General features: G+C 42.6%; 1 protein-coding gene and 1 long non-coding RNA gene across 2 annotated transcripts in view; both read right to left on the bottom strand.

The window, feature by feature from the left end:
• Window positions 1-17,916, bottom strand: part of LOC311009995 — an 85,627-nt gene extending 67,711 nt beyond the window's left edge. Inside the window, exons 1-2 of the long non-coding RNA XR_014596723.1 lie at window positions 17,819-17,916; window positions 17,533-17,616 (exon numbers count right to left, since the gene is read on the bottom strand). This is a non-coding gene — a long non-coding RNA (uncharacterized lncRNA). The remainder of the gene's footprint in view (window positions 1-17,532; window positions 17,617-17,818) is intronic.
• The window catches only part of LOC311010051 (scavenger receptor cysteine-rich type 1 protein M130-like), a gene marked incomplete at its 3' end in the record, with an annotated part of 294,749 nt that overhangs the window by 157,898 nt on the left and 109,001 nt on the right, over window positions 1-27,850 (bottom strand). The window lies entirely within an intron of this gene.

Below are 27,850 nucleotides of genomic sequence, written 5' to 3' on the forward strand. Positions count from 1 at the left end.
TCCCAGTGACAGTCAGTGGTTTCCACTGGACTGAACTGTAAAGTTCTCCAAGACAATGACGTCCTAGAATGTAGAGAAGTGGGCTGGTTTCTGGAAGCTTCAGACCCTCCATAGACTGCTGAGCTTCACCTGGCAGGACACACCTGTCTGTCTGTCTGTTTGTGTTTCAGACCTGTGACATCACTTCCTGTTTCCACAGCGTATCTTGATCTCATTCTAATATTTAATGCTAGATCGTGGGCTTTAAGTCTCATGTTGTGCAATAAAAGTTTTCAAACATATCTTTTGTGTTTGATAATAATAATATCCATAATTACAACCACAATAATAAAGGTTATTTATTTAGCACTTATCAAAACCAGTAGTTACATCATGCTTTACGAGGCAGACATCAAAAGAGGAAAGGAGAGAATAAAATGCAACATACACACATTTCCAGATATTTATGAACAAATATGAATAAATCCAAATGAATTCTTAAAAAATATATCAATCTGAACGTGGTCACAAACTACAAGTAGCATCTAACAGGATGTAACTGTTTCTATGACTTCCTGTGACGTCTATGAAGGCTGCTGGAAAGTGTTGGACTGGACGGCAGCTTTTAGGCTCCGCCTCCTGCTGCTGCCGCCTGATCTCGTCTACTTTCCAGGCGAGGAGCAGTTCATCTCCAACGAGCCTCATGTGACCGTTCATCATCTCTCTGTCTTTACAGACCTGCTGCTGCAGCCAAACATCTCCGTGTCCTCCTCCATGGACGGGGTCTCCGAGGCCCAGCAGCAGGGGTTTCAGGCGTTCAGGGGCTCCACCTTCATCGTCTTCTGCTCCGTCCAGCCACAGTACCCAGGAGGCTCCTTCCAGCTCACCTTCACCTCCTCCAACTCAGCACACAACTACACCCAGCCAGCTGTCAATCACACTGCCCACTTCCTGTTTCCTGCTGCAGAGCCCGCCCACCAGGGACGCTACAGCTGTGTTTATCACGTCCATGTTCTTTCTCATAACTTCTCCTCTGAGAGCCGTCTGCTCTCTGTCACTGTCGTAGGTAAGCTGACTGTTCAATTCCTGATTAGCATGACTGGAAGAAGTGAAATGTAATAATATTCTTTTAGATTTAGGTTTAATCCCACAGACACAAAAAGAATGTGGCTGCAGCTGAAAATGAAGCGGAAGAATATTGTGCAAACAGGCAGCCTAAGACATATGGTTTTAATCTGATGCCAGATTGCCAGTCTGCCCATGCTCGGCAATAAACTCCTTTCTGATTCTGATTCTGAACATCGTGTCCCGATGTCAGGCTGCTCCAATCAATGTGCTTCCATATCTATTAGGTGGAAGTTTAGGTTCACTGTCTTTGTGGAACAGAGGACCCAGAGTGTCCCTCTTCTCAGGCTTAACAAACTCAGAGTTTGAACTAAACCTGCTTTCTGGAATCCAGCCCTGATCTAGTGAACAAAGTGAAACCAGGTCTGTAAATGGTGACAGCAAACAATGGACTGGAGGACAGAATGCCAGGTCCCTAGTTTGTGTTGAATGGCAGCTGTTGGAGTCATGATGAGTCATGTGATGACTGTCCATGTGTTTGATCATCAGATCTGAGACCTGTCATCATCAGATTGGTCACCGTGCCGCTGCTTCTGCTGTTGGTGAACGTTGGCCTTTACTTCTGCTGTAAGGTACTGACACATGTCTGTTGTTGAGAGCACTGACTCAGTCTGTGTTCATTGACCTGGAGAGAGGAGCCATGCAGGAAGTCACATGTCTGTGTGCTGTCACGTCTCTCCAGGCCGGCAGACGGGAGGACGTGGAGCCGGATTACTACAACCTGGGCGTTGGTGCAGCTGAAGGAGGGCCGACTGAACAGGAAGGAGCTCGGGGAGCAGAGTAGCACCTCCAAGGAGCTCCTCTCACATCCACATGGGTTTCTAACACACCGACACCAGCTCATGTTCATACGCATGTTCCTCTGGAAATATGACTCATCACATTTCTACTATATTGTTATTACTCTGGACATGAAAAGATGTCCATGTTGAAGTGGGGGCTTTGGAGCTAGGTGCTATCTCTGAAGCGTGAGGATCTGCTGGTGATGCTTCTGTACCTCTTCCCTGATGGTAAAAGAGTGAACAGGTGATGTGCTGGGTGGGAGGGGTCAGTGGGGATGTTTCTAGCCTTCCTGATGATTCTGATGTCATAGTGTGAGGCGATGGTAGGCAGACTGCAGCCAATGACCTTGGAGGCTCTGTGCACTACTTTCTCTCTGTTGCTAACCCAAATGTCCTCAGCTGACAGAGGAAGTGGAGTCTCTACTGGGCTTTGCTGACAATGACACTGATGTTCAGGTCCCATGAGAGGGACTGGTGTATGGTGAGACCTAAGAAGCAGAAGGAGGAGACCCTCTCAACAAGCTGGCCATAGATGGAGAGGGGGAGGTGTTGGGCTGCCTTCTTTCTGAGGTCAACCATCAGCTCTTTGCTTGTAGATGTATTGATGATGAGGTTGTTGTCTTGGCACCACCTCACCAGCTGTTCTCCTTCACCCTGGTAAGCACCCTGCCGCTTTCCTGATGTTTTGACGGTGGAGCAGCCTTCTGACATCATGCTCTGAGATTGAGAAGGGGGGACCAGCCAACCTAGGGTGGGGGAGACTGAGAGAGCTGGTCTGAGCTTCACTGGACTCCAATCAACAATAGAAATGACACAATTACAATCCCATCTCCACATTAATAACCTGTTTGAGCCCCTCCAGTCTGGTGTTCGCCCCCTCCACAGCACTGAAACAGCCCTCGGCAAAGTCCTCAATGACCTCCTCACCTCTGCTGACACAGGTTCCCTCAATATCCTCACCCTCCTGGATCTGAGTGCAGCCTTCGATACCGTTTATTTCCCTCCATAACCACACCTCTTCCTCAGCCACAGTCACACAGGGTGTTCCCCAGGGATCTGTAATCGGCCCCCTCCTCTTCATCATCTCCATCCTCCCCCTTGGTCACATACTTTGTCAGTTCAACCTGGACTTCCACTGCTATGCCGACGACACCCAGACTTCCCTCAGCAGGAAATCTCCCCTCTCACTCTCCCACATCAACTCCGGTCTGTCAGCAATGAAAACCTGGATGCAACACAATCTCCTCAAACTTACCAGCGATAAAACTGAGCTCCTCCTCCTCGGCCCCAAAATCCACACTCAGCAAAACAAAAAACCCCACTGTCATCATCAACGTCAACACCATCTCCCCCTCTCTCCAGGCCCGCAACTCCACCCTCTCCCTTGAGCCCCATATCCACCATATAGTTAAAACCTCCTTCTGTCATTTCCGCTATATTGCCAAGGTCAGACCTTCTCTCGCCCCCCCCCCCCCCCCCCAGTGCTGAAAGACTGATTCATGCCTTCATTTCCTCCCGTCTGGATGGCTGTAACTCATTCCTCCACGGCATCAACTCCAGCTCCACAAACCGACTCCAACTGGTCCAGAACGCAGCCGCACGTCTCACCAGCCCAGTCCTTAAGAACCTCCACTGGCTTCCCATCTCCCACCGCATCCCCTCAGAAATCCTTCAGCCTCTCAGGAAGGGGGGCTCACATGATGCTTGGGCTTGTAGTTAGTGATTGTGTGCCGGCCCTGCCAAACCCCCTTAAAGTCATGGACTTGGAGCTTGTTTTCAGGTGTGACTCTAGAAGTGGCTTCAGCTGTTTGAGCTGCCTTTTGAAGTTGCTATTTAAGGAGTTTGTATTGGTCTTTGTCGCCACATTGAAATGCAGCATTTGTCTCACTGCATAGGCGCCTTACTTCCTTGTTGAAGCGAGGCTTGTTGTTGCTATGGTAACAGGTTTCTTCATGGAGATGTGGTTGAAATCTCCCAGCACCAGGACTGCAGAGTCCTGTTGGAGGTCCCAGAGACCGTTTTCACACTTCATCTGTTAATCACATGTCATGACTTCACGTCAGCGCCCCCCTGTGGTTCACATGGCTCATTGTTGTTGTGAAGTCGATTTGGGCCGCAGGACACATTTAGCTGAAGAGAATCACAATGAACAGCTTGTTTTTGTGATGAACCAATTTTCATATTTCATAAGAATTCTGCTTCATTTTGTACATAAAGTGTTGACTTAATGTTGTACTTTATAAACAAGTATATGATTTTGTATTTCAGGATTTTACTCTTATTAATCATTTTGCTAATTTTATAACAATTGTACTTGATTTTGCTATTTTTCATAAGTTTTGAGCTCATTTGACTTAGTTCAAGGAATGTTGTTGTTTATCGTGACTTTTTATTCATGACGATGTTTTATATGATGAGAAGAGAAAGCAAAAAGCAAAATGAAACAAAAATACCAAAAAACTAATAAATATGAGGCCATGGGATGATCAGTAAATCCAAGTAAATTTGAAAAAGTCTGTATATAGAATAATGATGAAGTATCTGTCTCAGGGAGTTTGCTCATTTTTGTACTGAACAGATTTTGATGAGAAATATGGTCATAACTAAGCAAACAATCTGAATAAACATAAGAAACATATGCAGCAGGTCGATGCAGTTGAGGTAGAACATTGAAATCTTGACTTTGTATATTTGTTTTGGAATTACAATCGACCACAAATCTCTCATTTCATGTTTCCATGTTCCATTTTCTGCCTATATTTGATTTCTAGACTATTTCATGTGGTACGTTGTGGTTTTGAAGTGCTGTGATTTATTTTTTAAGGAGTTTTGTTGGAGGAGCCTGAGATCTGTTCAGCGTGTTGGTTTGTTTGAGATTTGTGAAGACAGACTAAAGAGAAGACAGACTACGACGTGCCGTTCACTATTTATTCACAATTCTATCATGAAGTCAAAGCAAGAGCTCAAGGACTGTTTGTGTTTGTAAAATGCTGGTGCGTGGCAGTGATAGTAGTCCCAGTGTTTGGACTTAAAACCAGATGCATGAATCACCCAGGTGTTCATGCGGATGGTAATCTATGGTCCAGTGAACTAGCAGTGCTAGCAGGCTCAGTGTAACGGTAAGGCTCACATTATCAACAGTGTTCCAGTCAATAGAACGGAGCAAAGCTCCCCATAGTACAAGAATAACATGGAACAGGGCTCTTAGTGGTGAAGTCCAACATGGAGGAATCCTCACATCCAACGACTGCTCCTCTGGAATCTTTGTGCAAATGAAAATAAATACATATATATTACATCATGTGATGTATCTGTCTGTTTTTTCACGTGACACACTCTGAAATGAACGGCTACATGTTGCCACATTTAGCTCTTAATGGTTAAAAAAGTGGTGAGTATTTAGAAGTCACTTTTTACCATATTTACAGCAATATTTGTGAACTTTGTCATATTGTTTGTTTTTGTGTTCTAGCTGAGAGCAAACAGCTGACGAGTTGGCAGAGAGCATTCTGGGACCAAACAGTTCCTCCAATCAAAAGTCCAAAGTCTGTCTCCGTTTCCGATTGGTCTCTTTAATGTTGTAAAGAAATGTTTGACTCCAACGTGTCAAATCATTGTTCTCAATCACTTTGACAGTTTTTAAATCCAAGTAGTTTCACGTCATCATGTGATCAGTCTTGGACCACTTTGAGTGGAATCTATCATTTATAAATATAATATTAAGGAATAAATAATGGCAGTAATATGATAAATTGACACTGGTGATGGTATTTTCAGTTTACTGAGATGGGGTCCGACTCCCTGTGGTGTCCTGCTTATTATTGGTGGAAATGCTTTGAAGCATTTCCAACCTATGTTATTCGAATCTTTATTCTTCTTCTTCCGTACGTTTTTTGGTCGCCTCTAGCTGCATACTTTCAGCTACAAAAACCATTCAACTATCAAAATGTTCAGCTTTTTCAGCTCTTTTTTGCTGATTTTCAACCTTTGTTCTACCTTTCATACTTTTTAAAATATTCAGCCTTTTCCATATTTTTTTTTCAATGCATTCCTATGGAGATCAGCCTGAAAACCTCTTTAGCATCCTCCTCTTTGAACTCCGACTCCTTTCCTCACATACTTCCACCTACAGACTCCATTTAAACTTTAAACAACCTACAAGACTTTGAACTATAAAACTCTTACTCAGTTTTTTGATATCTTTTACAGTTTTTCTATAATCACAGTTTATGTTTTATGGTTTTTTCAGACCTCATCAGAGTTTATAATGGGTGTGTATTGCGCATGCTAGAGTGGGTGACATCATCACTTAGAGTGTGAGAGCAGCCCAACACACTTCAGCTTTTTTTTCTTTCCAAACTCCTCCCGGCCACAATTTTCACGTTACAGATGTGATATTTTCCAATTTTGTAGACAAACTTGTCCTGTCTCTCACAATGTGCTCAAAAACTCTGTGAGATTTACAGAATTTGAACTAGCAACCTCTAAGCGCGGCCATGTCGTTTTTTTCTCCCAATGGGCTGCCATACAAATTGAGAAACAGATTTTCACAGAAACCTGAAAGCAGGGCCATTTCTAACTCGCCCTAGCATCCACATTTCTGACACTATGAAAAAATTAAAGTGATCAGTGTCTTCAGCAGAGTCTTGTGGCCCTAACGGTGCAAAAATTTTGGTGATAGGAGTCTCATTGTGAGCGTGAGAAGCTTTTGTTCGGAGCCTCCACAAAGCCAAAATGGAGGAATAGAGACAGGCAGTTACACACACGCATAGAGGGCTTTGATCTCTGTGGCTTTGATCTTTAGAAGTGACAGCAGGTGTGCTCTGATTGGCTGACAGGAGCAGCAGACAGGAGCATTCAGTGGGATTTGTAGTTAGGGCCACGGGGCAATCGCACCGAGCACTGGTCCCTACAGCTATAAGCTGATTCATAGCTATTCATAGGATTTTTTCCTACTTATTATTATTATTTTGCCTCGAAATTCGATTGCCTAAAACTCCTAGAGCTTCAAGAGTTGTAGGACAAGTTATATATCAAAACGTGCAGTTCGATCGGGATCGGCGTGCTATTGCTTTTCTTAGCCGAACACGGCGTAAGTCGCGAAAAACCACCGAAATTTTCCCATTGAAATGAATGGGACGAGCGAAAAAAAACAAAACGAAAATGTCGTTTTTCAAACACCTGTTGCTCAGGCATACTTTCACCTAGAAACTCCATTTAAACTCTAAAACGTAGACACAAGTCTTGTGTCCTGGTGTGCCAATCCGCGTTTCAATAGGTCATATAGTTTTTGACCAATCACTGTTCAACGACCATGAACGTTTTGGGAGAAATCATGAGTTTACAATGGGTGTGTATTGCGCGGAACCTTCTGGGCTAGAGTGGATGACATCATCGCTTAGAGTGTGAGGGCTTCTCAAATTTTTTCCTTTCCAAACTCCTCCCGGCCACAATCTTCACTCTACAGACGTGATATTTTCCAATTTTGTAGACAAACTTGTCCTGTCTCTCACAATGTGCTCAAAATCTCTGTGAGATTTACAGAATTTGAACTAGCAACCTCTAAGCACGGCCAAGTCCATTTTTCTCGTCATCCGCTCCAATGTTAATTTAGAAGCAGATTTTCAAAGAAACCTAATATGAACAGCATTTCTAACTCGCCCTAGCGTCCACATTTCTGACACTAGGAAAAAATAAAAGTCATCAGTGTCTTCAGCCGAGTCTTGTGGCGCTAACGGTGCGAAAATTTTGGCGATTCGTTGTGAGCGTGGCAAGCTTTTGTTCGGACCCTCCGCAAAGGGGGAATGGAGCGATAGTGAGAGGATGAGAGACGCTCCAAAGCAGTTACACATACGCAGAGAGGGCCGTTGCCATGGTGACAGCACTGTGGTGCTTTGATCTTCATAACTCACAGTAGGTGTGCTCTGATTGGTGGACAGGAAGGAGCAGTCCGTGGGAAATGTAGTCCATCGTCAACTCAGCCATACTTTCACCTAGAAACTACATTTAAACTTTAAAATGGAGACTATCTGTCTCTGTCTCACTCAGAAGTGATAGCAGGTGCGCTCTGACTGGCAGAGTATTAGTTTTTCAAACAATACATAGTACCTAGTACTTGTCAGTACTTGAGTCTTGGTAGTATTCGGTAGTACTCGGTAGTACTCGGTAGTACTCGCTAGTACTCGGTAGTACTTGGTAGTACTTGGTAGTACTTGAGTGACAGCTGACCTCGGTGACATGTACTGGCATACGCTTTGCGCTCAACTGTTTAACAATACATAGTACCTAGTAGTTCTCAGTACTTGAGTCTCAGTAGTACTCGCTAGTACTTGGTAGTACTTGGTAGTACTTGAGTGACAGCTGACCTCGGTGACATGTACTGGCAAACAGTTGAGTGCGAAGCACTCAACTGTTTGACAATACATAGGACCTAGTAGTTCTCAGTACTTGAGTCTCAGTAGTACTCGGTAGTACTTGGTAGTACTTGGTAGTACTCGGTAGTACTTGAGTGACAGCTGACCTCGGTGACATGTACTGGCAAACAGTTGAGTGCGAAGTATTTCTCAGTACCTGAGTGTCAGTAGTACTCTGTAGTACTCAGTAGTACTAGGTAGTACTTGACAGCCGAGCCAGGCGACTAGTACTGGCAAACAGTTGAGTGCGAAGCACTCAACTGTTTGACAATGCATAGTACCTAGTATTACTCAGTACCTGAGTGTCAGTAGTACTCTGTAGTACTTGGTAGTACTAGGTAGTAATTGGTAGTACTAGGTAGTACTAGGTAGTAATTGAGTGACAGCTGAGCCCAGTGACAATACATAGGACCTAGTATTTCTCAGTACTACAGAGTACTACCAAGTACTACCGAGTACTCTGATTGGTGGACAGGAATGTACTAAACAGGAACGTACTAAAAACTACATTAAGTAGTGCGAAATGTAGTTTTTTCAGTCAAACGTCTTCTGCTCGGGCATACTTTCACCTAGAAACTCCGTTTAAACTTTAAAATGGAGACACGAGCGGTGTGCTCTGATTGGTGGACAGGAATGTGCTAAAAACTACATTTAGTAGTGGGAAATGTAGTTTTTTCAGTCAAACGTCGTCTGCTCGGGCATACTTTCACCTAGAAACTCCATTTAAACTTTAAAATGGAGACACGAGCGGTGTGCTCTGATGGGTGGACAGAAATGTACTAAAAACTACATTTAGTAATGGGAAATGTAGTTTTTTCAGTCAAACTTCTTCTGCTCGGGCATACTTTTACCTAGAAACTCCATTTAAACTTTAAAATGGAGACACGAGCTGTGTGCTCTGATTGGTGGACAGGAATGTACTAAAAACTACATTTAGTAGTGGGAAATGTAGTTCTTTTAGTCAAACGTCTTCTGCTCAGTCATACTTTCACCTAGAAACTCCATTTAAACTTTAAAATGGAGACACGAGTGGTGGGCTCTGATTGGTGGACAGGAAGGAGCAGTTGGTGGGAAATGTAGTTTTTTTTAGTCAAACGTCTTCTGCTCAGTCATACTTTCACCTAGAAACTCAATTTAAACTTTAAAATGGAGACACGAGTGGTGTGCTCTGATTGGTGGACAGTTTTTGAAGTACATCACAATACTCAAAACGGACTACTCTGACAGCTCAGTCAGCAAGCAGTCTCTGTATTTGCCTCTAAAACAACTCCGTCTCGTTTGAAATCTCCAAGAATCTCATCGTAATGTATATACACTCCGGCAGTAGCCCCCGTGGCCCTTTCAAAATTTCCCGGCGGGGGAATTTTCTAGTTCTTTTTGTCAAACATCTTTTGCTCAGGTATACTTTCACCTAGAAACTCCATTTAAACTTTAAAATGTAGACACAAGTCTGTCTATCTCTCTCTGTCTCACTCTCTGTCTGTCTGACTACTACTACTACTTCTCCTACTAGCCTACTACTGATACTACGTCCCCTACTTGTATTTGTACTAGTACTACTACTACTTATTCTGCTAGCCTACTACTGATACTATGTCCACTACTTGTAATAGTACTACTACTAATACTACTACTACTAGCCTACTACTGATACTACGTCCACTACTTGTAGTAGTACTAGTACTAGTACTACTACTTCTACTACTAGACTACTACTGATACTACTTCTAATACTTATACTACTAGCCTACTACTGATTCTACCTCCACTGCTTGTAGTAGTAATACTACTACAACTTCTTCTACTACTGATACTACGTCCACTACTTGAACTTGTACTAGTACTACTACTGATACTATGTCCACTATTTGTAATAGCACTACTACTACTACTACTACTAGCCTACTACTGATACTACCTCCACTACTTGTAGTAGTACTAGGACTACTACTACTAGTACTAGTACTTCTACTACTACTAATACTACTAATAATTGTACTAATATTACTAGTACTAGTAGTACTTCTACTACTACTAATACTACTAATACTTATACTAATATTACTAGTACTAGTAGTACTTCTACTACTACTACTAATACTTGTACTAATATTACTATAACTATACTACTGCTACTACTAATACTGCTTCTACTCATACTACTAGTACTACTGCTTCTACTGCTACTGATACTACTCCTTCTAGTTCTTTTAGTACCCTACTAATACTACAAACAAAAACAAAAATTCAAATATTAAAATGTTCAGCTGTTTAAGGACATTTCAACTTGTCTTCAACATTTTTTTGCCTTTCATATTCTTTAGAAATATTCAGGTTTTTCATATTTGTTCAGCTATTTAGCTTATTTCATACGTTTGCAGATATTTAGCTTTCTTAATATTATTTTCAAATATTTCGCTTTTTACATAATTTTGCACACATTCAGCTTTTTCATACTTTTCACATATTCAGCTTTTGGAATATTCTCTAAAGCTATTCAGCTTTTTCAAACTTTTTGCATATTCTACTTTTTGAATATTCTCTTCAGCTATTTATACTTTTCACATATTCAGCTTTTTGAATATTCTCTTCAAATATTCAGCTTTTTCATACTTTTGCACATATTCAGCTTTTTTAAAATATTCTCTTCAAATATTCAGCTTTTTTAATATTTTCTTCAAATATTCAGCTTTTTCATACTTTTGCACTAATTCAGCTTTTTCATACTTTTGCACTTATTCAGCTTTTTGAATATTCTCTTCAAATATTCAGCTTTTTAAATATTTTCTTCAAATATTCAGCTTTTTTAATATTTTCTTCAAATATTCAGCTTTTTTTTCAGTGTTGCTTCAGCATTAAAGCATTTCCACGTATTTCCGCAGGAAATGCATTTTCTAGTTATTATAGCTATATATACTGTCTAATATGTGTGCGATGGTCCACAGGACTGTAGTTGAAACAGTGATTGACTTTAGAATGATTCTGTATGTATCCGTCAGTCAGCACAACCTTATGAAAGCATCCCATAAAGGTCACATGTTGCCATGACAACAACGGAGAAATGACCAGATGGGCGACATCTTGGGCCAAATGCCAATGTCCCCCCTAAGGTCTAAGACCTGAACCCTCAGGGACCTAACGTGAACGTGCATCAAATTGCGTGAGTCCGTGAGGGGGGATGTCGGGATTGGGCCTTTGTTTCGATGCTAGCTAGCTACACAAGTAGCCGTTAAAGGAGTGGAACTGAACAACTCCACCCAAACACCACGGAGGCACACTGGCCAATCACAGCGCAGCAGGGTGAGCCTAGGCGGAAGTGGGCGGGGCCATAACGTCCGTGCTGGAAACGGTGGATCCAGGCCGTAGTTCGTTGTCCGGAATGTGTAGCGGAGTGTTTTCTCCAACGTTTCACCGGACTGAATATGGAGAAGACAACATGGCGTCTGAAGCCGGTGGCCGCACGTATTTCTGTGAGGCCGAGGAGAGGACGTTCAGACTTGGCCTTGAACGCTAACAAACGGACCGGAAGCAGCGGAAGGTAAACAAGACGTTGTACTTCTCTGCGGGGTTCTTTCCGTTAACTCGTCACACACTTCTATTAACGACGGTTCAACACGTAGTGACGAAGAAACCGAAGCTTTCTGAACCATTGAATCAATATGAAGCAATGTGTGGAAACGTTCTGTTTGGATCCAGTTAAATATGGCGACATCTGCTGGCCAATGTTTAACATTACATGGAACAAGTTAAAGATGCATAACAGTAAGGCCCTGTTCTGTATGTGTGACCTTGTTGATTTTGCTCTGCTGCTATGAACTTAGACGAGACCGGTTGGATGGACTACTGGACTTGTTTATTGCTGCAACTGAAACATGGGAACAACACACAACCAGCGTGTCAATGAAAGATGTCAGTCTGTTCCTCGAACCACAGCGTAACGTTACTCGCTTCTGCACAGTGATCGTATAGTGATAACATTTTTTAGCATACTTGAAAATAAAATATAAAACACAAAAGATCATAATGGCCTGCATTTGTAACGGGTTGTAAATAGTCTGTTAAAATGCCTGCATAAATTGGGACAGTGCCATCTGCTGGTGTCAATGTTGCATTGCGGCACAGGGTTAAAAGAAGTGACTTATGGGTAATCCACAGCAGAACGTGAGGAAACTGCTGCGGTAAGTCACATGCTAAACGCTGCAGGGATAATTGCAAGCTAAAGTGCCATAAATATGGTGGCCCAGAGGTGTCAGGCCAAATACAAAAGCCACAACACAAATACAAAAGCCACAACGGAAGTGACCTCAAACACATCTCATACTACATTTTTTATTTTTTTGTATTTTATTGACATCTCGTTCTCATCTTCTCTCACATAACTGAATCAATTTTGGTTCTAGCTCCCATTTAATGGACATTACTTATCAAAATATAAAGCATGATTAGGATTACACTTAATCAAATATTTCAAAATATTTTTTCAGTCAAACTACCATTGTCAAATGTTTTCTACAATTTTTTATATATGGGCGCTCTCGCTTTCTTCCTCTTACCTGAGTAGCTGCTTTCACTCGCCATCGATTGCAATGTTGGGGTTGTAGCAGGAGCAGATTTGGTTATCAACAGTTAATTATCAATATCAATATGATTATCGGTAGTAATAATTATATTTAATATATTCTCATGATCTAACCATGAATAAACGGGGCACCACCCTGGGATCAGGGAAAAGATAACCTAAAACTGTATTCAGTCTCGATATAAAGGTTTTATACTCACATGCCAATCATCGTGATCATTGGCATGGAAGCACAAAAACAATCTAACAATTAAGAAGGGCATGAAATTCAAGCACTAGCCTTCACAACCTGCTGTTATCCAGTGACATATACACAACAAGCACAAGAGACCGCTAGTTATAATAATAAGATTAATAAGATAATAAGATTTATTAAAATCAGTAATAATGATCACAATCAATAACACTGCAATTAACAAAGCCTTATTACCTAACTACCTAACACACAAAGCTAAGCTGAACAAAGGGAGAGACACACGTGGAGTGTGTGTGTGTGTGTGTGTGTGTGTGTGTGTGTGTGCGTGCGTGTGCATGTGTGCGTGTGTGTCGAGAGAGAGAGAGAGAGGGAGAGATGGCTATGTGCAGCCACCAGATGGAGCTGTTCCTCGCAGCGTTCAGGGGTGGAGCCACTGATGTCCGATGGAGTAGCGAGAGAGAGAGAGGTGGAGCTATTCCTCGCAGCGTTCAGGGGCGGAGCCACTGGCGTCCGATGGAGTAGCGAGAGAGAGAGAGAGAGAGAGAGATAGCCGTATGTAGCCACCAGATGTAGCTATGTCCCTAGCGTCCGCCGGGAACAGCTGGCTTAGGACACGTGTGTGCGGCGTGTGTGTGTGTGTGTGTGTGTGTTAGCGGGACACAAACAAAGAGAGCGAGAATGCGCGAGCGATATTCGGATGCCCAGAAGCCGTGCCGCTATCACACGGGCTCGCGTAAATGAACTGGCGTTTATTCCGCGAGACCGGTCTTTTAACTGATAGTAGAGGCTTCCTGAGCTCGCGAATATGGCGGAGGTTAGTCGAAAACACTGTTACAGAAATCAACCCAGCTGCGTGGGTACACAATCAGCATTCACATACAGCAGCACATGAACAAACGGACTCGGCGGTCCGCGATCAGAACTTAAAACACATTAACAAGAATTACAAGCATGTCCTACACTATTGAATCTCTGCTTCTGCCCAGACAAATAGCCTCTTACTTTTGTCGATGTGAGATGCGTCGATGTGAGGGTTTCGTCCCGTGCGGGAATGGCGTTCCTTGATGCCGGCAACGGACGGCAGTTCGTGGGCGCTCGTTCAGCGCCGGATCCAATTTAGTTGAAGAAGACCGTTAGTAAAATGAAAATGAAAATCGCGGGGCTCGGCGATTTAGTCAGCTGATTTCAGACAAAGACGGGTCGAGTTATCCGTTCTGCTGGCAGCTGGGACGAAGAAAGTTTTTCTTCTTACCGTGGGGAACGGGAGAGTCGCGCTGTCGTGGCGGTCTCCCCAGGATCCAAAATGATAAACAAAGAAAAAATAAAACGGGTAGGGAAAAAGAGGGGTAAAACAGTCTGTTGCTCGTCCAGCGAGTTTGGGGGAAAGACTGCGGCCTAGGACAAAGAGAAACGCTGCAGACGTAATCTTCACCTCCTGGGGTAACGTGAGTTACTTTGGAGAGAGAAAGTTTGTCTGGTGGCCGCGGGATTTATAGCTCACGGCTGGTCCGGGGGACCCCCTGGAGTCCCATTCAGTTGTCAGCCAATCGGGCCCCAGGGGTGTGACATCAGATCTCGCGACCAGGTGGAGGTGACACTAAAATGGTGGTTGTAGTTTTTTTATCTCCTTTGTCTCTTTGTCTGGCCGCATTGTGTAGTCCTAACGGTAAGGTCCCAACAGCAACTATTAAGCAGCTTTTATAAATAAGTTCTTCTATTATTTGATTATCAATAGACGGGCAACAAAATCAACAGACATGTAGGCTAATATAAGCCGTTTTAATATCATGTATGAGTTTGGTGGGATAAAAAAAACAAGTAGTGGGCTATTAGTGAATCATTTATTAGACAAATAATCCATGTTATATATACAGGTTGCAATACGTGTATGATAAGAAATAAGTACTGTTCATCATCAAATTAACAGCAAAACATTCAGAATAAATGTAATATCTTGTGTTTTCTGTTACAGGTTGGTGCCAGAGGGCTGTACTGCAGGTCAATCCTCATGTTCCCCCGCTGGGGGAGGGGATTTAAGGAAGGACCTCCGTCTTTCAAGGCGTTCCAAGGAGAACCTCGTCCACTGCTTACTAACAGAACATACCTTATATATAGTTTACGTAATTTCTCCGGCGGCTGAGGAAGTTTAAGGTCTCCCCCTCCATCCTGAGGACCTTCTACTCCACAGCCATTGAGAGCATCCTCACAGGTTGTACCTCAGCCTGCTATGGAAGCTGCACTGCACGGGACCGAGCTGCATTGCAGAGGGTATCAAGGCATCCCTCACCACGCTGGAGGAAACGTACAGCAAGAGGGTGAGGCTGAGAGCCAGGAAAATCTCTTCTTTACCCTGCTGCAGTCGGGCAGACGTCAACGCTGCATAAAGGCCAGGACAGACACTGAGGAAGAGCTTTTTCCTGCAGGCCAGGGCTCCAGACTAACTTTATGCATTGGTTGCACTGGTGCGCCTAACTTTTTTTTTTAGGTGCACCAGCACAAAATTTAGGTGCACCCACATTTTTCATCGCGTCGCCTTTAACGCCAAAAAGTCACCTTTTTATGGCTCTCCTTTTACATAATGACACCCGCTTATGGCCTAGGTTAACTGCAGCACCATCAGCACCCAGAGCAACCGTTTTCTCCAGCCAATCTGCACACTGATGCCCAAACGCAGTAAATGCTTGCTTTGTGGCACAATAAAAAGATCATACAGGTCACTAGCCTATAGATTGCAAATGGAAAACTGTTTATGTGATCTTAGCCTAGCCTACTTATATTTTTACTTAAGCTATTAATTTTTAATAATAATATTAGGAATAGGCTACTATACAATTTCCTATTCATGATCTCTCACGCTGTAATGTGGGCCTTCAAACACTGTGCGTGTCCATGCTCCACCGGACATGTCCAATTAACGGCCTCCCTTTACGCAAAATGCAGCAGTAGACAATAACGCACTCCTTCGTAGAGACGTCTGTGTCGCCGTCAATCATGAATGACGTGTACGTGGCGTTTCCAACCTCAGCTGTCTTGTTCTTTAGTGTGTCGGCATTTTTTTCATCAGAATAATTTCTGACTTAAATTTAGTGAACGGCAACTCCTCCGTTGCAATATTGTATGCAACGTTTAATTTTATAATAATTTCAGATTCCTCAGCGGACCTGATCGATACAGCCTGACGCTGAAATGCAGCTGGATGAGGGGCCACTTTATTAACACACTTATCACGGCATGTAGTATGCTTTTTGGACATATTGCGCTTTTTCAACGTCTCGATGCGAAATGTTGTTGACTCCTCCACAAACGCACTATTACCGGACAAATTCTGACCGCACTCCCGACAATAAATGCAGTGCATTGAGTCCCTTTCTTTATCGTTCATCAGCCAGGGGAATTGCTTCAACCAGTCCTGTCTGATGGCATATTTTGGGGCTTTTTAATTAGTCTCGGGGCGAGGCTTTCTGCCTCTCTTCATTTTCAAAGAGAATCGAAGCGCTCCGTAGTACCTGCTCCGCTCGCTCGCATTTTCGAACTGACACAATTTACAGCAGTGAAAAGGACCACAGCCAATCAGAGGCAAGGACCCGCCCGCGCTCCGTCTCTTATTGGTTTAGACCACGATACCGTCAGGAGAACACAAAGAAATGCTGCGCTTATGATTTTTTTTTCACCCGAGCAGCGTTAGGTGCACCAGTGCGACCTACAATTTTTTTCAGTCGCACTCGTAAAAATTTTGGTCGCATATGCGACCAAAATGGTCGCACTCTGGAGCCCTGCAGGCAGTCAGACTTCTCAACCATGGACAAAATGTCCAGATCCCTGTGTTGCAGGAACATGATTATTGTTGAGGTTTTATTTTTGTTTATCAGTAGTGCAGTTTATAAGTAAAACCACACAGTAGAAGTTCTTACAGTCAAATGTTTCCTGTTAAATGTTTTAGGAATATATCTGATGATCTGTACAAATATAAATAATAAATATCTGAATATATATCATTGTTGACTCATGTTTTAGGCCTGCAGGTCTATTTCCCTCCTGCTCTGGAGGAGAGACCCTGCTGCAGTGGTTGGCATCATGGCTGAGGAGATGGGGTGTAGTGGGGTAATAGCAGGTCTTTGCTCCATCATCTCATCCATGACAACAAACACTTCCAGTGTGCAGCAGTGACCTCTCCTCCCTCAGTGCTGACACTGTCAGTTCCTTTAAACAACATATACAAACACTTTTTGTAATTATTGTTTAGATCAACTATTCACCACTAGTCATATATTAGAATATGTACTGTAATACTGTTCCACATGGGACCAACTTAATGGACTCTGATGTTTTAACACATTGTAGATATTACCCAGCACTGACTTTGCCTGATTATTAATAAGAAAGACAACTTCATCTTGTTTCTTTTATGCTTCACATCAAGCATGTAGAGTTCAATACTTTAAACTGCTTCCAACTCACCTTGTATTTCTGCTTGAGGGTCTCCCACTTCTTCTTAGCTCATCCAGCTCCACCTTCCCTCCACCCTGTTCTTTAAGAAACATCCTATATGAAGAACAGTACATAGAAAAGTGTTACAGCACATTGATGATTTCTTGGTGTTAAACAGAACGTTTCAGGTAGACATCTCAGGAGAGCAGGACATCTCCCATCTATATACGCTGGTGTTCAACCTTATATCATTGAGAAGCTAAATATGCACCAGTAGTACTTAAGCCCTGCATATGAGAATTATAACATTTAACACCACATTTTCTTAAATGAAGCCTCTCAGAGCAGCATTCCTCCTGCCGGTGAACTTCTCCTCATCGTTCCCTCCACTGGATGAGGCGCTCGGTGTCTGCACCCCTCCCTTTAACGAACAATGATGCACCGTGTTATTTACCACCGTTAGTAAATATATAACCACGTTTTAACATAAGCACTATCTTTTTAGTTAACGTCGGTAAAAACGGCACAGTTGCCGCTTCGGTTACGCTCGCTAACCTCTGTGGTAAATTACCGTCTGTAGGCTAGCCGGCTAGCAGGACCTTTGATTCGTAACGTTAACGTACAATTCCAACAACGATAAAGTAACGTTCATTATCAATACGGTTTAAAAGTCAGCTGGAAACATAAAAATCATGTTACAGTATACTTACATCATGTAAGTATACTGTGTACGCGGTTTGTTGCTGACTGTCGCCAGAATCACCGCAATCGTCCGCCATTATCCAAAACTTTTCAGAAGTCAGACGAGCCGCAATGCATTTTGGGAAGTTGAGTTTATCCGTGTTTTAGGTCACTTCCGTTGTGGCTTTTGTATTTGTGTTGTAGCTTTTGTATTTGTGTTGTGGCTTTTGTATTTGTGTTGTGACTTTTGTATTTGGCCTGACACCTCTGGGCCACCGTACATAAAGCCCACAACACATCACTTTAGTTTACTGTATTTTTGTTATCTAATTGAGAAATTAACGCCGTTTATTTGGCGTCAGGTAAATTATTAAGTTCAGGCGCAGAGCTCAATGCTAGCTTATGCGTAGCTTATTTTACGTTGTCTCTGATGCTAGCCCTCCGTTCTCATTTATTATGTGTTGTGTAGGGCTGCTTGTGTCTCTGTCCGTGATGCTGACGTGCTGTCTTTGACACACTGGTTTCCCCATGTGCAGGTGCAGGTCTACATAAACAACGCAGAGAGCAAGAGAGACTGGCACATAGTGGACCGTTACACATTCACATATAACACAGAATATTTTACATTCAACAATACTGTGATGTGAATATGCTGGGGGACACATTCGGTGACGTAATTAGCATCACCTGTGTATCAAGGGAATTGAGTACAGGTGTGTGTGTATGTGTGTGTGTGGTTGCGGGCGGGAGGTCGTCTGGAAGGTGATAAAGGACAGAGCAGACGGGGCACGACGAGAGCATCTGACTACTGCGGTTCGGCACTCTTGGGAGGGAGGGTGTCGTTCGCAGCCGTTTAGGACTGCCGGCGATGAAGATAGTTAGAGAGGGGGTCAGAGGTTCCTGTGTGAGGAGGGGAGGTCTGCTGCCTCCTGTAGGAAGTTAGGGCCGGGCTTTAGAAGAGTGCAGGAGCCGCCACTGCTCTTCATACTCCCTGCTGCCGTGCGCGACACTGACGCCAGCCGAACTGTCTGTGCCGTCCAGCGAAGCCGCTCCCGGGGGAGTTGGACGGCATCACAAGCTCAGACCCCGGAGGAGGGTCTCGTCAAGCGGGCGAGTTAAGTTTGACCAATATTCTTGTTAAATGTATTTCTGTATGTGTGTGTGTTTCAGATAGGCCGTTGTGTAGTGCAGAGGGGGAGGAGGTTACAGGTGGGAGAGCTATCGTCCTAAGCGGGACATCCGTACGGGTCACTTTAAACTAGGGCTGCCCCCGACCAAGGATTTTCTTGGTCGACCACTGGTCGTCATTTAGAGCGATTAGTCGACTAATCGACGCATATATATATATATATATTTAATTTTTTTCTCCCCAAATTAGCCTGAGCGACTGAATAAATAAATAACCATTAATTTTACAAGTGCACACAGCTGCGCGCTTTAAATCTGCCGCCTGTTAATGACACTGGCAGATTATTTCAGATTCTAATTATTAATGTGTCAGAAAAAATCAGCAAGGGGACTGTCGGAACATTCTGAATATTTATTTAAACACGTCACACACACACACACACACACATCGTTGATGTAACAACACAATTGTAACAAACAAATAAAATACAGCCTTGAAAACTAAATTAAACAATATTTTCGTTTCTTTTCAAAATCTAGATAACGAAAAAAATATATAGGCTGTCAGATTCGAAAGATAAATATAACAAGAATTCAAATAAAAATGAATAAATAACCATTCGGCAAAACGAAAACACTTAGGATAATTAGTGCAAATACACAGACCAACGGTGAGGTATAGCCTAAGCTTACATGAAATAAAAACTCAATGACTATAAAATAGGCAAACATTGTGAATAAACGGAATAAATATGTATTAAGCAAACTGAAACACTCAGTGCAAATAAACGGAAAAGTAGCCCAAACAACTTTCTACATTTTCCTTAAGTCAGTAGCCAGCACAAATGATGTAAATCACACATTTCGTTTTGCACAAGCAATTAACTCACAGTTATATCCCCTCGGCTCTCAGTTTCCTCATATTATGAGAAAGGAACACAAGTTTGTCCACATTGTCGGGGAGAAGTGAGCTCCGCGTCTTGCTCACAATGAAGCCGGCCTTGGAGAAGATGCGCTCCGATGGTGTGGACGTGGATGGGATGGAGTGGACACGCTTAGCTGCTCTGGCCAGCTTCGGGTAGCGGTCCTCGTTTTTTTGCCACCATGGGAGCGGTCCTGATTCCACTTTTGTTTTGTCCTCCAAGTATCGTTTCATCTCACTGTTCTGTTCTTCTGTTGGCTGCTCTTCATCTGTATTCATCAGCATGGGTATTTCCTCCTGCTTTTCCCGCTTCTTTTTTGGTGCAGGGCCGGGTTCGCTGTCATCCCCACTGTGCTCTCCCTGAGCAGGTTCTTCTGCTGGAGCTAAACTCTCAGCCAAGTCCAACACCGTTGTGTATGCCTCGTCCCGTTTCTCCACCTCGAGGAATGACAGGCTTTTAAACCGTGGATCCAAGACAGAAGCTTGGATGTATATGCTGGTCTCGAAATTCCCTTTGAGCCCCCATCTCTTGTCAATTTCTTCAGTAAGCGTTTTCTTCATTGCGGTCACAGCCGCGCTGTCATCATCGCGCAGCAACAGGTGGCGTCTTTTCATGTTTATGAGCATGGGCAGCGTGGCAGAGATGCATTAACATCCTGCGAAAGCAACTCGGTGAGCGTGACCATCGGCTTCAGCACCGAGACGATGTCCTCCGCTATCCTCCAATGGGCTGTGGTGAGATCCAGATCGCGGTCAGATCTGTTGGTGGTAACAGGGTCGGAAAGCACAGCTGTGACCGGCCACCTCTGTTCCAGGAGACGCTCCAGCATGTAGTGAGTTGAGTTCCATCGCGTGGAGACGTCCTGAATGAGTTTATGTTCCACAACTTGCTGTTGTTTTTGTTTGTCGGTCAGAGCTGCTGTAGCCTTGGCACTTTTTTTAAAATGTCCAACGAGACGTCTGGCAGCTGCAGTGACTCGGCAGATCGGGTCTTTTTTAAGAGCCGCATTGATGCACAGCTGCAAAGTGTGCCCTGCACAACTAACTCCCTGGACATTACCCCAGGACCGGTTATAAGACAGCTGATCCGCGCACAACACCATGTTCGCGGCATTGTCGTGTACAATAGCGGCCCTTTTTTCTGCAGGGATGTTAAAGTCCGCCAGTACGTCACTGAGTCGCTCTGCTATGTTAGCAGCTGTGTGGCTCACCTCCAACACTTTTGTTTCCAGCACGAATGAGTGCAGTCGCCAGTCATCGGAAATGAAATGTGCTGTGACTGTCATGTAACTGTCCATCTGGTTAGATGTCCATATATCCGTTGTGGGGCTGAGTGCTGTACAGCTTTTAATCTTGTCCAGAAGTGTTTCTCTTGTAGTGTTGTATTTGCTTGTAATCGCGTGCATTACAGTGTCCCGTTTAGGGAGACTGTATCCTGGCTCCAGGAATTCAACCAGTTGTTTGAATCCATCACCACTAGGGGTGTAACGGTTCTGAACCGAGGTTCAGAGGACTTCGGTTCAGAAACTCATTCTATCTTCCCGAACCTCGGTTCAAACCCGCCCCGACCGCACACGTGTGTCAGGTAGCTCAGGTTAGTTTCATTTCTGCAAGATGGCTAATACACCTGAGCTAGCGGATCCCCCGGCCACATTACGGTCAGCCGTGTGGAAACATTTTGGATATCCAGTGGATGTTAATGAGGATGGCAGTCGCGTAGTTATCAAAACGCACGTTATTTGTCGTCTGTGCTTTCTGAAACTTGTTGTCGGAGGGGCACTAACACTTCAAATATGCACGCGCATATGCGGAGACATCACCCCGACACTGAGCTCACTCAGTCCAGCGGAGCAGCAAGTAAGAAACCACAACAACAGCAAACTCTTCACGAGGCCTTTAAAGTGAAGCTTCCTCAAAACTCAGAGCGAGCCAAAGCAATTACACATGCTATAGGGGTTTTCATGGCATTGGATATGAGCCCCTTTTCTGTTGTTGAGAACCCTGGATTCAAGCATTTGCTAAGTGTCCTGGATCATCGATATAACGTACCAAGTCGACCGCATTTCAGCCAAAATGTGTTGCCAAAACTTTACGAGGACGTGAAGGCTAAACTGCGAGAGGACTTAAGCAGCGCAAAATTCATTGCATTAACTACCGATGGTTGGACATCTCGCGCAACGGAGAGCTTCATCACAGTAACGGCACACTACATCACCGATAACTGGGTAATTAAGAATCCCGTTCTTCAGACACGCGCTGTGTATGAAAGTCACACAAGTGATCATCTGTCGGAAATACTACAGGCAGCTGTATCAGAGTGGAAGATTGACCGACCAAACGTCACCATTCCCGTGACAACGGACAACGCAAAAAATATCGTTAATGCCGTTGAAGCATGTGGATTTTCTCCAAGCATCCGGTGTTTCGGGCACACAGTTAACCTGGCATCGCAGAAGGGCATGGGCATAAACCAGGTGTCACGGGTTTTAGGAAGGGTCAGAAAAGTGGTCTCATTTTTCCATCGCAGCACGACTGCTGCAGCAGTGCTGCGGGATAAACAAGAGATGCTACAACTTCCGACACACAAACTGATTCAGGATGTCTCAACTAGGTGGAACTCGAGCCTCGACATGCTGGAGCGCTACCTTGTACAGCAGACGGCTGTTTTCTCAGCACTTACAGACAAGAGAGTGAAGAAGAATATCAAGGATGTTGTTACTCTGTCTGAAGATGACGTTAAAACAGCGGAGGACGTCGTCCAGGCTATGAAAACACTGAAAACAGTGACGACACTAATGAGCAGTGAACAGTTGCCAACAGTTTCAATGATAATGCCTCTGAAACACACAATTCTTGCATCCATGGAGCAGAATGATTCAGATTCAGCAGTTGTGAAAGATGTCAAAGCTGCCATTACATCTGACTTCAAAAAGAGATACCCTGACACTGACTCAACACTTGTTCACTTTCTTCACGTGAGCACAGCACTTGACCCACGTTTTAAATCTCTGCCCTTTCTGGATGAGACCACTCGTGGCCAGATCTTCAACAGCCTGACTGAGGATATCACAGCTCGTGGCCCCCCACAGGTATTTGTTAAATAGTTTTAATTTAAAGTAAAATTAATAAAAAATTTAAAAAATACAGTTTACTTCCCTGTTAGGTCCTGAGACCTGTAAGCCCTATAGTTAAAAACATGTTGTGTGACAAATGCTTTGCAAGTTTTATAATTGAATTTAACAATAAATTAACTATAAATGTATACTATTACCATCAGAAATGTACATCAATGTTTTGGTAGATTTAATATCTTGTTTCCCTGGATTTGTAGGCCTGTTGTGAACTATTTTGATAAATAATATAGTAACATTATATTGCAACTGTGCACTTGTCTTGGTTAGGTCCAGGCCTCAGAGGTTGAGACTGACAAAGAGGAAGTGGAAATGGCATCCAGCAGCAGTGGTCCTCCAGCCAAAAGGGCAGCAATCACCGAACTGTTTGGAAGTCTGTTTCCATCATCTGAACAGACAACAACCAAGCCTTGGTGTCAAGTGGTGGAGGAAGAGGTGCAGCGTTACAAGGCAGAGAACAGCATCCCAGTGGAGTCAAACCCACTTACATGGTGGAAGGACAATGAGAGGCTGTTTCCCCATTTAGCCAAGTTGGCTAAATGCTACCTCGGAGTCCCAGCAACATCTGTTGCTAGTGAACGAGTTTTCTCTACTGCAGGGGACATTGTAACCGCACAAAGAGCAAGCCTCTCATCTGAACATGTAGACATGATGGTCTTCATGAAGAAGAACCTGGAAATTTACTGAAGCATTTACACAAATGTTCCGATAACTGAATGCACAAACCACTGACTGTTCTACTCAGTGGCAATTTTTATTTATATTTCTTATTTTGTTTATTTCTAGACTGGTCTTAAAAGAAGTGCTTTTATTTATTTGTATATGTGAGACTGGCCTAGAAATTAGGTTTTGGTTTTGTTTTTTTATTGTAGACTGGTCTTAAGAGAAGTGCTTTTTATTTATTTTCGTTATACCTCAGACTGGTGTAAGAAGTTTTTCATTTTTACTTTATTTAGACAATGTAGACAAATGTTAATTTTTTTGTATTCCATAAGAGATGAATAGAAGTGTTTTAAAAAAAAATGTTTTTGTTGTGGACTTGTTCAAAGAGAAGTGTTATACTTGTTAATATAACTAATGTTCATGTTCTTGTCTCTTGATATATCCTTTAATAAAATCCAGACATTTTTTCTGGAAGTTTTCCAAAAGGTTTTTCAGTATGTTTTTAAGAACCGTGAGTCAAAAACCGAAGTCGAACCGAATCGTGGTTTTGGTGAACCGTTACACCCCTAATCACCACTGATAATGTTAACAGGTCTCATGTCCAATGCAATAAAGTCGGCTATTTTGTCAGTGATGTCTCTTTTCCTTTTGTCGGAAAGAGGGGGTTTCAGAATTAGCTTTTGCTGCGTCATGGATGCAGTGGAGGATGCCGTGGAGGTGGATGGCGCGGTGTCTTTTCCGCAGTAAAGTGGATGCGCCTGTTAGTAGAGAGATTTACAATAAGTAAAACACGGTGAGCTGGATAATTTAGCTTCCGTATAACAGTAATCATTTTTATTTATCTGCTTTCAAACTTCGGCCGCAATGGACAGGTAGCTAGGCTAGCCTTAGGCTACTTACATGTTTCAGTAGGTAGGTCATGTTCGTCGTGGACGAGTGATAGGCAAAGTTTTTCTTGCAAAGTTTGCATGTGACCTTCTTGGGGTCATCCTTGTTCTTTTCGAAGTGATCCCATATTTTAGACGTCTTTCCCGACATGATTGGCTATTAATTGTTAACTGTCTAACCGCGATGTCGAAGGGACCTGCCGTGTTGAAAAAAAAAAACACCGACAGTGAGCGAGTGTCACGACTTCCTACAAATTAAAAGCCCTCTAGCCTTTTAGGCCAGCCGCCAGTCACATAGATTTAGATTTTCACTTAATTTTGAAAAGACACGGCTCCAAATGTTTTTTTTTTTTTTTCCTGCGACCAATCGACTAATGAAATTTTGGTCAGCTAATGATTTTTTGGTCGACCAGTGCTTGGGGGTCATTCCGTGTCATTTCATCAAATTTCTGAAAATCTTCCCACCTGACCATCTCAGAATGTCCTGAAAAAAATCAACTACAAAGACACACTTGTTAATAGGACAAATCCAAAATATTAGGTCTCTACTGTCAATAGTTTTCTCATGAAACATAATTGAATGAAGGGTAGTTTAGACGGTTTTTGGCATCATACTCTGAAGAGCCATTTTTAAACAGCAATATCTGGAAAACTATCTCACCTGTGGCCTTCAAAATTTTTACAGAGTATATCTGTTACAAATAGCCTCCAGACATGGAATATCAGGGATGTAGCTCAATGATAACCTAGTATGGTAGGTACTTAAAATTAGGCTTTTTGAAATAAAGTAGTACATTTAAAGAGTGGCTGAGCTCCCATTTTTGCAGATAAAAGACTTCTATCACTTATGCCTCTATCTCTGGTGTTAGCTTAAACATTCTACAAAATATGGTTTCTCTTAGATTATTAGTTTCACAGATATTAAGGCTCAAAAATGGAAGTAAACACATCTTTGCCCAACTTCAGGGTCATATTCCAAAAAACTGACAACACGTATCAGGTCCAAACGTACTTTTTTTGAAAGATCATATTCTTGTTAAAATCATATTTAAAAATTGGGAGGGTGTTTTGCCTCAATTTGTCGCAGTGATTTTTAAAAATCCTGATATTGGTGGGGTTTTTGTGTCCGTTTTTGGTACTGCATGTCTTATAATCCTACAAGTCAACATCACAGCAGGGCAATTCAAATGTGTTTTTTACCATTTACCAAAGACTTACATGTGACTAAATGCTACTGATAAATTTAGCCTCACGAAAACATTAAAATGTAGCACAGTTGTAGTTACAGAGGCAATAAGTCCTTAGATGTGAGTTGAACATGCTGAAAGCAGCTTTTAATGTCTTAAACCATGAACAAACAGCATAATATTCAAGACTGTACATTTTGTCATACTTTAAGTATATAAATTACACAACTAAACCAAATAATAATCTTAATTTGAGCATAAAGATTTTGAATTACAGTAGAAAAGTCTCCAAAGTTTGATATTGAATAACAGTTTGTCTCTATGCTCACTATGAGACAATATGTGAGTTATTATCAGAAATGGTGGATAGGAAGTATCAGAGATGTTTCAGATGAAGATGAAGATGTACTGGTTCAGTTCATGCACCCACATGGCCCTGCCAAGAGTTTCTACTGGCCAAGAAAAGAAGATGTGCAATGTCCCACTGCAGCATAGAATTGCAAGATTTGACGTTCCCTCTACAGAAACTGGGCGCATGTATGCCATCAAAAAAGATGAGCACAACAGAGCAGAGATTTACATTAGACAATTTCTAAAGTGACTGCCAAATTAATGAATGTGACGAAGGAATTGGATCTAAAAGATGAAAAATGTGTGATCCCTCACAGTGAGCATAGAGACAAACTGTTATTCAATATCAAACTTTGGAGACTTTTGTACTGTAATGTAAAATCTTATGCTCAAATAAAGATTATTATTTGATTTGGTTGTGGTATTTATATACTTAAAGTGTGACAAAATGTACAGTCTTCAATATTATGCTGTTTGTTCATGGTTTAAGAAAAGCTGCTTTCAGCATGTTTAACTCACATTCAAGGACTTATTGCCTCTGTAACTACAACTGTGCTACATTTTAAGGTTTTCGTAAGGCTAAATTTATCAGAAGCATTTAGGCACATGTAAGTCTTTGGTAAATGGTAAAAAACACATTTGAATTGCCCTCCTGTGATGTTTACTGGTAGGCTATTAGGACATGCAGTACCAAAACCAGCCACAAAAACCCCACCAATATCAGGATTTTAAAAAATCACTGTGACAAAATGAGGCAAAACACCCTCCTGATTTTTTAATATGATTTTAACAAGAATATGATATTTCAAAAAAAGTAAGTTTGGACCTGATACGTGTTGTCAGTTTTTTGGAATATGACTCTGAAGTTGGGCAAAGATGTGTTTACTTCCATTTTTGAGCCTTAATATCTGTGAAACTAATAATCTAAGAGAAACCATATTTTGTAGAATGTTTAAGCTAACACCAGAGATAGAAGCAGAAGTGATAGAAGTCTTTTATCTGCAAAAATGGGAGCTCAGCCACTCTTCAAATGTACTACTTTATTTCAACAAGCCACATTTTAAGTACCTACCATACTAGGTTATCATTGAGCTACACCCCCAATATTCCATGTCTGGAGGCTATTCATAACAGATATACTCTGTAAAAACTTTGAAGGCCACAGGTGAGATAGTTTTCAAGATAATGCCGTTTAAAAATGGCTTTTCAGAGTATGATGCCAAAAACCGTCTAAACTACCCTTCATTCAATGACGTTTCATGAGGAAACTGTTGACAGTAGAGACCTAATATTTTGGATTTGTCCTATTAACAAGTGTGTCTTTGTACTCAAATTTTTTCAGGACATTCTGAGATGGTCAGGTGGGAGGCATTTGATGAAATGACACGGAATGACCCT

This window comes from Eutrigla gurnardus (genome assembly GCF_963514095.1).
Source record: "Eutrigla gurnardus genome assembly, chromosome: 24".
In the NCBI taxonomy this organism is placed as follows: domain Eukaryota; kingdom Metazoa; phylum Chordata; class Actinopteri; order Perciformes; family Triglidae; genus Eutrigla; species Eutrigla gurnardus.